The following is a 15,668-nucleotide window of genomic DNA, read 5'->3' as shown; positions in this document are numbered from 1 at the left end:
TGACCACCCCTGGCTGCCTGCAGGCAGCAGGAAGAGAGAAGGCCCCAGGGAGGGAGACTGTGAGCAAAGGCGTAGGCACAGCGGCCGCAGGCCAATTTGCCAAGGCCGTGTGAGGGCGGCCTCTGCCCCAGAAATGGGACCAGGGCAGCACTTTCTCTCCGGGCTGCAGGGACTGGCAAGGAGCTTCCTGGAAACCACTGTGATATTTCAGACTGGGCCCTCGAGGCCTTCTGGGAACCCTTCTGACACTCAGCGGCAGCCTCATCCACACAATGAGAGCACTGTTAGTCCTGATGGTTTTGCTTTTTGGTTTGGGGGTCTTTTTTTTTGGTCATTAATCAAAAGTCTCTTGCCTTGAAATTTAATCATCCAAAATCGTTTTTTCAAAGTCCCTTAGAAATTAGCACCCCGGTAGATACAGCTGATGTTTTTGAACAGGAAATCAAGAAATCTATCCCGGAGGAGGCAGTGAGCTGGGATGCTTGGGAGGAAAAAAAAGTTCCCTTCACTCCCCAGGTGAACTTGGTACCTAGATGTTCAAGAGGAGGGCACCGCAGAGGGCAGCGGGCCTGTGGTTTTGAAGTTCATGGCCTGCAGTCACTCACCCTGAGCCCTGCCCTTTCAGAAAGGACGGGCCACACCCAGGGTTGGGATTAGTCAAACATCTTTTCAAATGTTTTGGGTTCAGCAAAACCCCACATCTATTTGCCAAGTTATTTTTCGTTTAATTATGAAACCTGGGTGTCCTCCAAGGGAAATTTAATCCTCATGTTTCTGATTCATCTCTACTTAATTCATCCACAGGCTTTATGAGCACTGGCTGGTGTCTGAGCCGCCTTCGGAATCTCCTGAAAGGCTTTCCTCACCGCCCCCCCACACCCCCCGCTCGCCCCCTTGTAAACAGGAAGTTGAAATTTGCCAACACTGAATGAACCTGAACACCACAAGGACCGAGCTCGGCTTGAAATCCAGGACCCTGGAATTTCAAGAGGGTTCTCGGAGGTCCAAACATCCCCTCCCCTGCTCTTGTGAGCAGTTTGAGCAGCAGAGTGACCACAGGAAGGAAAAAAATGCAGAATGTTAGGAGACACGCGTCTGTGCTCTGGAGGGAGCGCTCACGGGCCAGGAGGCGCTGGGTCCTGGGGTCTCAGTGGCCGGCAGGGCCAGTTTTAGGCCAGAGGCCGGGGTGATGGGTCTGGCAGTCTTGCCTCATTTCGGGCCTTGCTCCTGGGGCTTGGATCAGAGCCGAGATACATGGGAAAAGGCGTTGCCCAGGCCCACTTGGTCTGCCCTGCACTCAGTCCTCACCCAGGATCCAGAGTCCCTGCCTCCCTTCCTACCTCTAGACCTCCTTCTTTCTCCTTCCAGGCTGATGGTTGACTATGGGTCCACTCACCTACCAGCCCCCTGGGTAGGTCCCACCTCCAGGAAGCCTTTCCAACCTCCGGAGCCCCTGTGACCTTCTCCTCTCCTGGTTGCTCCTATTTGGTCACCAAATGATGCGCTCAGTGTACTGCCAATGTGGAACAGTGGCCAGTGGACCAGGCACCCAGAAATTGAGATCCCCTATGCTGGGTCCCCGCTCCCTGGAGGACTTGTCTCTCTGGGCCTGGTTTCCTAATCTGTACGGCTGAGGTGGGGGACTTCCCTGGCGGTCCAGTGGCTGAGACTGTGTTCCCAGTGCAGGGGGCCCAGGCTCCATCCCTGGTCGGGGAACCAGATCCCACATGCAACAACTAGAGATCACGTATGTGACAATTGGGACCCATTCAACCAAATACATAAAGACAGACAGCTGCTCAGTCGTGTCTGACTCTTTGCCACCCCATGAACTATAACCCACCAGCCTCCTCTGTCCGTAGGATTTCCCAGCAAGAATACTGGAGTGCGCTGCCACTTCCTTCTCCAGGGGATCTTCCTGGACCAGGGATTGAACCTGAGCCTCCTGCATTGGCAGTCAGATTCTTTACCACGCACCACCTGGGAAGCCCACATACAGACATACATAAATATTAAAAAAAAAAACAAAACAAAACCCAAACAAGGTGGGAGGCCTTGGAGGACGTGATCATTCCATGAATCTGAAAGTGAGATGCTCTGGTCCAAGTTGAGGGCCTTGACAACACTGCCTTTCCTGTCCAAGATGACAGGGTTCTATGGCTCACATGTCAGCAAACCAAGGCCGCTAAATGGACCCTCAGCCCATTGGTTGCCGTGCTGGAACAAGGCGCTGGTGGAGGGCGTGTGACGTTACCACAAGACGTGGCTCACCCCCGAGATTTCAGCTGGGGCTGGGGTGTGACCAGGGGCCAGGGTTCAGTGGGGAGATGCCTCTCTGGTCTGGCTGGTTCCATCTGGCGCGAAAGACGGTGGTGGCAGAGGATAGGTTTCGAAGGTTCTGCTGTCTCAAAGGTAAACAGTGCCAGCAATATTGTCAGTGCAGAGAAAAGAGCCCAGGCGGTGCATGCGTGTGTGTGTGTGTGCACGTGTGTGTGCACACATGTGGTTTGGGAGAAAGGGAGGGGAGAAGGGTAGGTGGGGGGAGCCCCCCAAGACGTTCCCCAATATCTGCAGTGCATGGCTTCATAGGAGTGGTAGTTTTCCTACACAGACGGGTTTGCCTAAAGAGCTGGAGCTGGGTCCTCCTGAGCAGAGTCTACAGGAACCGAGAAAGCCTGCCCTGCACCCAGCAGCCACTTGGGCCGGCACTCTCTGCCCCCAGGGGATTCCCACGGAGCTGCTGAAGCCCGGGTTTGGGAGGTGAGGCCACCGGGCCTCCCTGCCAGCCCTTGCCCGGGCTCTGGCTCAAGGCCAGGGCGGCCGCCTGGAGCTTTCCTTTCAGGGCAAGCTGCTGTATTCCCAGAGGGGGAGCTGGGTCCTTGGAGGGAGGGAGGGAGCTGGCCGCCAGCACTCAGAAAGAGGCACCTCTTTCCTATCTGTTCCATGTATTTGTTGGTGGAGGCTGGGCTGGGTGTGTGTGTGTGGGGGGCAGGTGGAGTACGCTGATTTTCTGTCCCTTCTCTGAGATTCTGGTCAGGCGATGCTCCAGAGAGGGGTCTTCAGGCTTGGAGGGGGGCTGTCTAGAGCTCTGAGAGTGGAGGATGGCCCCCTGAAGACACATGGTCCCTGGGGGGGGGCACAGAACTTTGCTGCCCAGCTTCAGTATCCTGCCCAGGGTGGTTCCTGGCCTTGGGGGCCCCTCACATGTCAGCCCCCCGCTTTCTCCCAGGCAGGGCCCTGCGGTCTGAGGATCCTGTCCACTGGCTGATAGCCCTTACGTGGGACTCAGCAGCACTCTGGCCTTGCAGAAACTTCAGTAGGGTCTTCCATTTATTCATTCAATCTTACTTCTCTACTGAATTTTGGGGGTGCTCTCCCAGGTGGTTCAGTGGTAAGGAATCCACCTGCCAATGCAGGAGACCTGGGTTCCATCCCTGGGTCGGGAAGATCCCCTGGAGGAGGAAATGACAACCCACTCCAGTATTCTTGCCTGGAGAATCCCATGGACAGAGGAGTCCACGGGGTCGCAAAGAGTCAGGCGTGACTGAGTGACTCAGCGCGCACGCACGCAAGTTTAAGTTTTTGAATGGTTGATGTGTTTCCATGGTTACGAAATCTGAAAGTAAGCCCTGAAGTGAAGACCCCGCCCCCACCTGCCCCTCCCCCACCCGCCCAGGGCCATGTGCACTTCCCAGCGGACGCCCCTCTGCCCCTCCGTCCTTCCCAGCAGGTGCAGATCAGTCACCGCGGGCACCTTGCCCTGTCCACGCCACACCCGGCTTGCTGGGGGCCCTTAGTTTCTTTGACGTGGATGTGGCCTGCAGGCAGGTTCTGATGGCGGCTCAGGGCTGGGGAGAGGTGTGGAATCACGGCAGCAGGTACCCAGGCCGGGTAAAGTCAGGCCCCCGCCTCTACCTCTGAGGCGGGTCCAGGGCCTCCCTCCCTGGATATGTCCCATCTGGGGCTTCAGTCCGCTGGCCCTGGGTTGCCTGTGAGTCAGGAATTTTGATGCCTGGGAACTTCCTGATTGAGCCTGTACCTTCCCAGCTCTGCCTCCTCTCACCGAGTTCTCTTTGCAGGTTATTTCATCCCGGCGAGAAGGGGCCAAGCGCGTTCTGCAGGGTCTTCATCAGCTACATGTCCCTTCTGCTGGTTCTGACCCCCAGGAAGAAAGGGGGCCGCTGCACAGTCTGGAGGACCACACACCACCTCCCACATGCCACTCCACCCCTGGCAACCACCATCCTAGCCTCTGCTTCTATGTATCCAACTTTCTTTGCTGTCATTCAGTCACTAAGTTGTGTGTGTTTGCGACCCCATGGACTGCAGCATGCCAGGCTCCTCTGTCCTCGACTATCTCCCAGAATTTGCTCAAACTCATGTCCATTGAGTCGGTGATGCCATCCGACCATCTCATCCTCTGTTGTCCCCTTCTCCTTCTGCCCTACATCTTTCCAAGCATCAGAGTCTTTTCCAACACTCTTGAGAGTCCCTTGGACTGCAAGGAGATCCAACCAGTCCATCCTGAAGGAGATCAGTCCTGGGTGTTCACTGGAAGGACTGATGTTGAAGCTGAAACTCCAATACTTTGGCCACCTGCTGCGAAGAGCTGACTCATTGGAAAAGACCCTGATGCTGGGAAAGATTGAGGGCAGGAGGAGAAGGGGACGACAGAGGATGAGATGACTGGATGGCATCACCGACTCAATGGAGATGAGTTTGGGTAAACTCCGGGAGTTGGTGACAGATAGGGAGGCCTGGAGTGCTGCAGTCCATGGGATTGCAAAGAGTCGGACACGAGTGACCGACTGAACTAAACTGAACTGAACTGAAGCTCCAACACTTTGGCCATTTGATGGGAGGAGCCAACTCTTTCAACTTCCTTTGGATTCCACATAGAAGTGAGATTGTACAGGAAAAAAGATTGTTTCTTATCTGAGAGTTTAAAGTGGTGGCATTTTTTTGTTATGGTGGTAAAATACATGTAAAATTCTTATTTAAACCCTTTTTGAACACAGTTTAGTGGCATGAAATACATTCACACTGTTGTGATTTTAGCTCTTACTTTTTGGATCCCAGTCATCCTGACAGGTACCCCATTGTGGATTTTTTTGTTTTGTTTTGCATCTTCCTGATGCTTAGTGATGCTTGCTGAGCACATTTTCATGAGCCTGTTGGCCATCTGTATTTCTTTGGGAAAATGTCTATTCAGGTCTTTCCCCCCAAGCTGCACAATCTCACTTCTATGAAATCTAAAGGAAGCTGAACACATAGGAGCGGGAGTAGGATGGTGGTTGCCAGGGGGTAGGGTGGCGTGTGGGGAGATGGTGACCCGAGGGAATGAACTCAGGCTTACGTGGGATGACTAAATCCGGAGATCCGGTGTGCATCCTGGGAGCAGAGTCCACAATCCTGTCCTGAATATGGGAAATCTACTAGGAGAGTGGATTTCAGGTGTTCTCACCACACAGAAGACAGACAACCATGTGGGAGACAATGTTAATTACTTGACTGTCCTAATCATTTCACTCTGTCTGTGTCAAACCATCACGTGCACCATTTTTGTTTCAAAACCTCCGCTAAGCTCCCACTCCGCCCGCCCCCAGCTCCTGGCGCCCACCCTCCTACTGCACGTCCCTATGAATTTGACTCCCCTGGGGACCTCCCGCAGTGGAACTGGACTCCATTTGTCCTTTCTTGACTGGCTTACTCCACTCAGTAGAATGTCCTCAAGGTTCATCCACTTTGGTTGGAACCAGAGTCATCATCCAAAGGAACCTTGCATGGGTCTCCCAGTGTAACAGTTAGGAAGGAAATTGGGGGGCCTGGAGCCCCTCTCACTTACCCCCACCCCAGGGAGGCCCTGGAGGCTCTTCCACAAAACCCCAGGGCTCCAGGAAGCTGCGGGAGATACCCCCAGATTAATGACGGACTGAGAGGAGCCCCAAGGCCCCTGAGAGAGGCTGGGTGCTCGGGGCCCAGAGAACAGAGCCGAGGCCTCCAGGCTGTCCCCTCAGGTGACTGAGCAGCTCTGATAAGCCTCCGCAAGGCCGGACTGGTGGCTGATAACAGAGTGGCCTGTCCCGGGAGTCAGGGCACTGACAACTTGCTTTTGGACCAGGGACCGGAGGTGGGGTGATCACATTCCAGGGCTGGGGGATGGGCAGGAAGGGCCTCTGGAGCTTATTCTTGCCCCAGATGTTGGTGTGTGTGTGTGTGTGTGTGTGTGTGCGCGTGCCTGTGTGCTCCAGGCCTCCTCCCTCCCACATGCGGTGTGCCCCTCAGCCTGCCCCTCCTCGCTGCCCTCCCATCTCAACCCTGCCCATCCTGAGCTCCTGGAGGCCTCGGGGGCCAGGTGGCTCCCTTCCAGGTGCCCCAGAGCCTGGAGCTCAGAGCTGGGCTCAGGAAAGCTGGACATTCATTCATTCCTTCTTTGGTTCAACTCATTCACTCAGCGCTGTGGCTTGCGTTCCTTCTCTGTGTTCTAGGCTCGGGATGCGGCAGGGAACAAGGCCCGGAGTGCGCCTTCTCTTTGGAGAAAGGCTGCGGCAAAGGCAGACCCGTAAGTGGCTCATCAGTGGGTAAGGACAGAGGAGTGTGAAGAGGGCTGCGGAGAGTGGGGGTGGGGCTGGCACTGCTCTGGATACACGGTCCTCAGAGGCCTCCCCTGCCCCCAAAGGGAGGCGGGACAGGGACCCCAGGGCGAGTGGGAGGATGCTCTGGCTGGGGGCCTGCAGGTGCAAAGGTCCGGGGGCAGCACTGTGGTTGGCATCCCTGAGGGACAGAGGCGGGTGGCCTGGCTGGAGGGGAGCAGGGTGGAGACGGTCAGGGGGCCTGGGGGACCCTAGCAAGGCCCCCTGCTGTTGTTTAGTCCCTAAGTCACATCTGACTCTTTGCGACCCCATGGATTGTAGCCCGCCAGGCTCCTCTGTCCATGGGATTCTCCAGGCAAGCATGTTGGAGTAAGTAGCTGTGCCCTCCTCCAGGGGATCTTCCTGACCCAGGGATCCAACCTGTGTCTCCTGCACTGGCAGGCGGGTTCTTTACCACTGAGCCTCCAGGGAAGCCCCTGGATCTGTTCTAATCGAGCAGTTGTTTTAAATGTGTGTGAGTGTGTGTGTGTGTGAATATTTGGGTGTTTTTTTCATTTATTTTTATTAGTTGGAGGCTACTAAATGTTTAAGGGACTGAGCCAGACTCCTCCAGCAGGTCCCCGGGCCTAGGTGTTAACCCTTTAGTTGCTGGATCAGGGTAGATTCTGGGGGCTCCTCCGAGCGCAGCGGGGTAATGACTCCTGGGACACAGGGTTGTATTCCAGCCATCTGCATCGCCACCCTGTGCCTCAGGGATGAGGAGGTGTGACCGAAGTCACTTCTGCCTGGTGCTTTTGGGAACCCAGAGGGTCCTGGGCTTGATGGCCCGTGACCTGGCTGCAGTCACTTTTTCCCCCCGCCCCGTTGCCTTATCTGAATAAAGAGCTTTATTCCTTCAGTCATCTTGAAGACTGAGAGTGAATGAGGCAGGGGACCGGCATCTAGAAGGTGCTCAGGCATTGGGGCACTGCCCCACCCCCACCCCAGCGCCTTAGCAGGGATGGTGGGAAACCTACCACCCGTCCTCTGGCCCTTAGGACAGGGGGAGGGCCAGCGTTCCCAGAACAAACCCAGGCTCCAGTTATCTAGTTATCTATCTACCCGCCACACATCTATTTATTTTCAACTCTAACATCTTCTCATCAGGGAGGCACCAAGGAGGAAAAAAAGTGAAATCGATACGGGGTCCTTTTCAAGTGGGGAGCCGGCTGCCTGCGGCCTCGGGAGTGAGGATGCTGTCTGATCTCCTTCCAGGGCGTGGGTGCCCTGGGGCTTCTGCGGAGCGTCTTCTGCCATCCCTCCCCACCCCAGGCCAGCCACCTCCATCCTTCGCCACATCAGGGGAAGGCTTCAAAGTCACAGCAGCACTCTGCAATTGGAAACACGCATGTTTTGCAAAGTATCAATTTAGCCGTCTGTTCAGTTGGTCAGGCCGTGCAGGCCAGCTGGCTGAATTCCTGTGCGGGAATGCTCCGTGTCCTGGAGTGTGGTAGGCCCGGGTTTGAATCCTGGGTTGGACGCTGACAAGCTCAGGGGCCTTGGGCAAGTCCGTGCCCCGCGCCGGGCCCTGGTTTCTTGCGCAGCTGACAGCCACTGGGAAACCACCCAGGAGCCACTGGTTGATCTGTCGGCCACTCGGCATGGTCGGACTCAGTTTCTGTTGTGGCAGATTTCACGTCCTTGTGGGAGACAGACAAAAATAAATGTAAGACAGTAACGGTGGTGGGTTCTGCTAAGGAGATGTCCTTGGAGCTCTGGGGAGTTAGCCATGCGGGGAGGTCAGTGTCTCAGGCTTCCCAGAGAAATTGGCAATTTAGCTGAGCTCTGGAGGCCTCTCTGGTGGCTCAGCAGTAGAGAACCCACCTGCAATGCAGGAGGCCCACGCTCGATCCCTGGGTTGAGAAGATCCCTGGAAAAGGGAATGGCAACCACTTCAGTATACTTGTCTGGAGAACTCCATGGACAGAGGAGCCTGGTGGGCTACAGTCCCTGGGGTCGCAAAGACTAAGCGACTAACACACACACTGGAGGATAAACAGGAATGGACCAGGTGTGCAAAGGCCCTGAGGCAGGAGGGAGCCAGGAGTGAGGATCTGTGCGCGGGGCTGGAAGAGGCGTGGGGGCCCCTGGAGGGTGTGCGGGGTCGGGGCCTGAGGCATGGGCAGCGAGGGTGGGAAGCTGCTGGGCTGACCCAGTTTATGGCGTGTACACCCAGTCTCTGGATTTCGCTGAGGCGTCCCCTGCTCTGGACACTGTGTGAATTGGACAGTATGAGGTCCTTTGCAACCAGCGTCTTTCACTCAGCTTTGTGTTTAATTACAGTTGTTGAAGCAGGTTGGTGATGCGCTCAGGGTGCCTCCGGGAAGTGCTGCCTGGAGCCAGACTGGCATTCTGGTTTCCCAAGGAGCCGGAGCCAAACTGTTGGCGTGCAGCAGGCGAGCTTGCCCCCTAACCTTGGGACCCTGCAACTGCTTCCTGACACCCCTGTGCTCTTCCCTCCTGGGGGGGACGGAGCCCAGCTCCCTCCTGTGTGGCCCGTAGCCCCTGTTTCCACCCTTGTTAGAGGAACCATCCAGGGCGGGGACACTCTGACACTCAGACGTGCCTCTCATTTCCCCCAAATTAAACAGCTGGTTTGTTTGACTTGGTCTGAGCAGGTGCATCTGCAGACTCGAGGTCAGGGTGACTCTGAGAGCCACGTCAAGTGTGGTTCTTCAGGTCCACTGGGTCCCAGAGGGAGGGGGTGGGAGGGCAGGACCAGGTTGTAGCCACATTCCTCCTTTTCTGTTTGTTTTTCGGCTGTGCGGGATCCGAGCTCCCTTTCTACCAGAACGTTCCTCAACTCACCAGTCTTGGTGGACCTTTGATGCAGGGGCTGGTGTTGCTGAGGCAGGGGCCGCTGTGGACGACGGTGGCCGGGGCTGGGGCTTGGAGTGGAGAGGGGAGCCACGCCCTCCTTCCAGAGGCTTCCCGAGGCTGTGGTGACTTCTGGAGACAGGTTCCCTGCTGCCTCTCCGAGGCTGTGTCTGTGGCCCGGCATCCGCGTGGAGCATCTCCAGCAGGCGTCTCTTCTGTGAAGTGCTTCCAGGCCGGGCTTCTCGGGGAGGACAGGTTGCTTTAAGCCTCAAGGGACACAACAAGGGGATGCAGAGAAACTGCGGTGATGGAGCTAAAGGGAAACCAGGGCTGAGCCTGGGGTCGGCAAGTACATCCCGGGCTTCATGAGGATGGGGATGAATGCAGGGCTGGGGGACCCTCCAGAGAGTGAGATTTCAGCTGCAGGAGGAAAACCTTTCTCACAGCTGAAGGTCCCCAAATGGGGTGGCAGGCTGTACAGGTAGTGAGACTCCCACCCCCAGGGCTATTCTAGCAGAGGCTCATCCTCTACCAGGAATTCCTCTGTCTATTCAGGCCAGCTCCCTCTCCTCCATGAGATCAGGGTGTTGGTCAGCTCTCACACAGCCTCAGCATCCTGGCCCAGACATCAGCCAGCGCTCGGTCTGGCCATGGTAGTGCCCTGGTCTCTCTGATCTTGCCACGGCTCTGTGAACAGGGCACTCCACGTCAGGGGACCTCGCTCACTAAGATACGCACCCCGAAGAGAGGCTGGAGGGGTCCGTGTCCTCATGGGAGATGGCTTTGCTACCTGGCCTTGGAGAGGCCTTTCCTGAGGATGGAGTTAGCGCCAGGGTGAGAAAGTGGGAGATTCATAGGAGAGGAAAACCTCTTGCTTTGCCCTGTTCTGTTTGGATGGATCTTCGTCACCAGCACACGGCTGTCCCTGGGCCTGGGCTCTGGATACGTGACATCTGTCCCCCCGGGGACCTCCCCAGTCTCCCCCCTTGCATCCTCAACCTGTCTCCTGCCACCCTCAGGAGTCCCCTGTCCCCAAAATCACTTTTGAGGGAACCCCAGGCCTTCCCTGCAGCCTCCAGCATGACACTCAGAGGTCCGAATCACAGTCTAGGAGCGCGGAGCCCGGAGCGCAGGGCTGGGGTCTGGGCGGAGACAAAGGAGGATGCTGTGAGTGAGCAGGGATGCGTGCAGGGGGGTCTAGAAGGAAGGAGGCAGGGAAAGAGGAAATGAAGGCGGGAACCGCTCCCAGAAATGCTACCTAGATGAGACTTGCACACACCTTGGCGGGCAGGGAGCACTCTGCCAGCTCAGCAGGGCTGGTTGGGCAGTCTGGCTCGGCAGGGTCTGGTGCAGAGGTCCTCCTAGCAGCCCACCAGTCAGCCTGGCTGGGCAGGAAACCCTTCCGGCCCCCGGGGCCCTGGGTTCCTCACATGTGTAGGACGCTGGTGGGCAGACTCTGGGTGGGGGAGAGGGGCGACGGGCTGTCTTGGAGCGGGCCGTGTGCAGACTGCAGATGAGGGCCTGGAGGAGTCGAAGGACCATCCAGGCGATGCATGAGGCCTGGCTCTGAAACGCTCGGGCTCCCTGACAGGACTCACGGGCACGAAGGGGCAGGTCCAGTTGTACAGTGTCCTTAGTTCAGCTTCTGATTTTGAGCATCACATGGATCAAACAACTCAGCAACTGAAGACATACCCGTTGTGTGTGTAGTTGTAGTTCAGTCACTCACTCATGTCTGACTCTGTGACCCCATGGACTGCAGCATCCCAGGCTTCCCTGTCCTTCACTATCTCCTGGAGTTTGCTCAGACTCATGTCCATTGAGTCAGTGATGCCATCCAACCATCTCATCCTCTGACGCCCCCTTCTCCTCCTGCCCTCAATCTTTCCCAGCATCAGGGTCTTTTCCAATGAGTCAGCTTTTTGCATCAGGTGGCCAAAGGATTGGAGTTTCAGCTTCAGCATCAGTCCTTCCAATGAATATTCAGGACTGATCTCCTTTAGGATGGACTGGTTGGATCTCCTTGCAATTCAAGGGACTCTCAAGAGTCTTCTCCAGCACCACAGTTTGAAAGCATCGTGTGTGTTAGGTGGATTCATCTTGAAGGCAAGCGCCCCACTATCGGCAGGAACACTGTCTCTGCCACCTCTGAACACAGAGGCCAAGAGAGGCCCCCCTCTGACCCTACCATCTATGCTTCCCTGGGGCTTCCAAACGTGTCTTTGCATTTTGGGGTAGTCTCAGGGGTCTCCCATGTGATGGGCAATGCAGGTCTCAGGGGCCCTTGGGGTACCCGGGAGGCTGGCTGTTAGATTAAAGCCCTGTGCTCTTGTCTGTTCAGCCAGAAAAGTAATGCACGAGAGTGCACAGAGCAGGCGCTCCCTGGGGCCTCACAGGCGCGCTCCTGCCTTGCTGCTTGGGCTTCCTGCACTGCAGGCGTCCAGGGCTGTGGGTGTGGACGGGCTGCAAACCCTGACCCGCAGAGAATGCTCTGGCCTGGGACTGAAAACCCCGAAGGCACATCCATCTCCCCCAGGTGTTTCCGCTCAGACCCCAGCCCCCAGCTCACGCGAGGAGGCCCCGGGCTGAGAAGGCCAAGTCCCCGTGCCCCGCCCCTGCTGACTGGCACTTCCTCGTGGCCGGGCAGACCTGTCAGTCACAGCCCCCCCTCAGTGGGCACCCTGACCCCACACTGCTGGTCTGCTTCCATCTCTCTGCCACAGAGTCGGGACAGCCAAGGATGCAGCTTTGGGGTCTGACAGAGGAGTGAGCGAATTCGCTTTGCCATTTGCCAATCGACTGGGCAAGTTAGTGGCTAATTTTAAGCATGACTTCGATCTTGACGAAGGCAAATGACACTTGGGAAGTTGATGAAATCGGGACAATAATCGTGGCAAGTCCCACGGACTTCTGCAGGGGCCTTTGGCGCTCACATAAGGCGCCATCGAGAAGCCAATGCTGCGTCTGCTTCGGCGACTTGGATGGCACTACAGGACCCCGGGGGTGGCGGCCGGGGCCCCGCAGCTGGGCGGCAGCGACACGTGGCTTTCTCCCCATGGCATCCTCTCCCCGCCTGTGTCCAGCGACCCTTGTCCTGTTGTTGGGTCAGGGCCGCCCCTGTCCAGCATTAATCCAGCACACGTGTTAGCCACTCAGTCGGGTCCAACTCTTTGAGACCCCGTGGACTCTAGCCCCTGGGCTCCTCTGTCCATGGGACTCTCCAGGCAAGAATACTGGAGTAGGCTGCCATGCCCTCCTTCAGGGATCTTCCTGAACCAGGGATCAAACCTGGGTCCCTTGCATTGCAGGCGGATTCTTTACCGTCTGAGCCACCAAGGAATCCAGCACGACCTTCCCTTAGCTTTATGCATCTTAATTTCACAGTATACATCGGCAAAGACTTTTTTCCAAATGAGGTCACATTCACAGGTTCTGAGTGTTAAGATTTGAACATACCCTTTGGGGGGACACACCTGCCAGACCAAGATGGCCGGGGCTACTCCAGGAAGGGCTGAGCTGCAAGCTGACCCTACACCTCCAGCCCCATGTCTGCCTACTGTCCGTTCATGCCGAAACTCTGCCCATTCAGGCAATGGACAATCCAAAAATAAAGTAAAAAAACCATTCCATTCACAGAAGTATCAAGAAGAATAAAATGCTTAAGAGTAAATTTAATGAAAGAAGTTCAAAGAACTACAAAATTGCTGAAAGAAATTTAAGAAGATCTAAGTAAATGGATTTTATTTCCTTGAACTCCAAAATCACTGCTGATGGCTACTGTAGCCATGAAATTAAAAGATGCTTGCTCCTTGGAGGGAAAGCTATGACAAGCCTAGACAGCATATTAAAAAGCAGAAACATCACTTTGAGGAAAAGGGTCCATCTAGTCAAAACTATGATTTTTCCAGGAGTCCTGTACAGATGTGAGAGTTGGACCATAAAGAAGCTGAGCACTGAAGAATTGATGCTTTCAACCTGTGGTCTGGAGAAGACTCTTGAGAGTCCCTTGGACAGCAAGGAGATCAGATCAGTTAATCCTAAAGGAAATCAGTCCTGAATATTCATTGGAAGGACTGAAGCTGACGCTGAAGCTCCAACACTTTGGCTACCTGATGCGAAGATCTGACTCATTAGAAAAGACCCTGATGCTGGGAAAGATTGAGGGCAGGAGGAGAAGAGGATGACAGAGGTTGAGATGGTTAGATAGCATCACTGATTCAATGGACATGAGTTTGAGCAAGCTCTGGGAGATGGTGAAGGACAGGGACAAATGAATCCTAAAATTCATAATGAAATGCAAGGGACCCAGAAGACCCACTCTTGAGAAAGAAAGTCAGAATGACAGAGCCCACACTTCTTGTTTCAGAGCTTACACTTCTTGTTTCAGATTCACTACAAGGCTTCAGTGATCAGGACTGTGGCATTGGCATAGTGAGATATGTTTAGACCAAGGAAACAAAATAGAGTCCAGGAACAAATTCATCTGTCTTAGATCAATTGCATTTTGAGCAGGCTACGGAGATTATTCAATGGGGAAAATATTAGTCTTTTTCATACAGGGAACAACTGTATATTCACCCACAAAAGAATGAATTAAGATCCCACTTCACACCATATGCAAAAATTAAAGTGTGTCAAAGACACACACAGAGATAAAACTTTCAAACTCCTCCAAGAAAAGAGAGGAGAACTTAGATTCTTAGATATGATACCAAAAATACAAGTAACCAAAGAAAAATAAGGTAAACTGGACTTCATCAAAAGAAAAATCTCATGTATGCCATACAGTTCTATTAAGAAAATGAAAGGATGACTCACAGAAAATATTTACAAATCTTGTATCTGAAGGCACAAAGAATTCCTAAAGACAAACAATCCAGTTAAAAATGGGCAAAAGAGAATTTGCCTGATGGTTCAGTGGCTAAGACTGCCCTCCCAATGCAGGGGGCCCAGGTCCAATCTCTGGTCAGGGAACGAACTAGATCCCACGTGTCACAACTAAGACTCAGCACAGACAAAGAAATAAATATATTTAAAAAAAAATACTTCTTGAGGTGGTTTGAAAGTGAAAGTTGCCCAGCTGTGTCTGACTCTTTGCGACCCCACAGCCCACCGGGCTCCTCTGTCCATGGAATTCTCCAGGCAAGAATACTGGAGTGGGTAGCCATGCCCTCCTCCTTCCCAACCCAGGGATCGAACCGGAGTCTCCTGCATTGCAAGTGGATTCTTTACCTGCTGAACTACCAGGGAAGCCTGGTTTAGCACCTTTATATATTTAAGAAAAGAATAGGAGAAAATATGAAAAATCCCATATCTGACAAGAGCCTTGTGTCCAAAAGGTACAAAGTATTCCTAAAGACAGACAACCTAGTTAAGAATGGGCAAAGGATTTGAGTAGACATTTCTTCAAATAAGAGATACAAGTGGCCAACAAGAACATGAAAAGATGCTCAGAATTATCAGTCACTAGGGTAATGCAAGTCAAAACCATAATGAGGTACCACTTCATACATGTCCAGTATTTTTGCTATAAGCACCTTTGCCTCAAACATTTTCTCAGCCTGAATATTAATAATCAATGATGAGACAATGTTGCCGTGATTGGTAAAATAACTGGATGACGGTTTGGTTTATGTGGTTGAGATGTGTTAGCATTTCTTCAGTTAGTGACATTATTGATGACTTTATGGAGCCAGCAGATAAGGATGACTTACCCCAAGGGTTGGTTTCTTATATTGAAACACATTAGATTGGAGGAGAAAGAGGCTGAGGACCTTGAAGATGCAAACTGAACCCATAATGTTCATAGAAGTCTGGAATGTCTATTGCGGGACAGGTAACAATAGGTCAAGAGCACACAGCAGTGTGGAGGCTGTCACTGCATGTTTCAGAGCTTGGGTTCAAATCTTAGTGTATGGAAACTGATATCTCTCTTAAAGAAGAAAAGAAAATTAAAGAAAAAGAAAAACTGTGATGCCAAATGAAGAGACAAATTGACAAGCCAAAAAAAAAAAAAGAAAAAATTGTAGAAAAACACCATGACCTGGAAGAGAAGAGCTTGAGCCAAACCCACACAATAAGATCTGTTATTTGAGCAGTGCCATCAAGAATCTACACACATCTTGCGTGTGAGTGCATGTACTCAGTCACTTCAGTTGTGTCCGACTCTTTGCAAGCCTATGGACTGTAGCCCCCCACGTTCCTGCAACCATGGAATTT

Source organism: Odocoileus virginianus, chromosome 28 (genome assembly GCF_023699985.2).
Source record: "Odocoileus virginianus isolate 20LAN1187 ecotype Illinois chromosome 28, Ovbor_1.2, whole genome shotgun sequence".
Taxonomy (NCBI): Eukaryota; Metazoa; Chordata; class Mammalia; order Artiodactyla; family Cervidae; genus Odocoileus; species Odocoileus virginianus.
Note: the sequence above shows the minus strand (reverse complement) of the source record.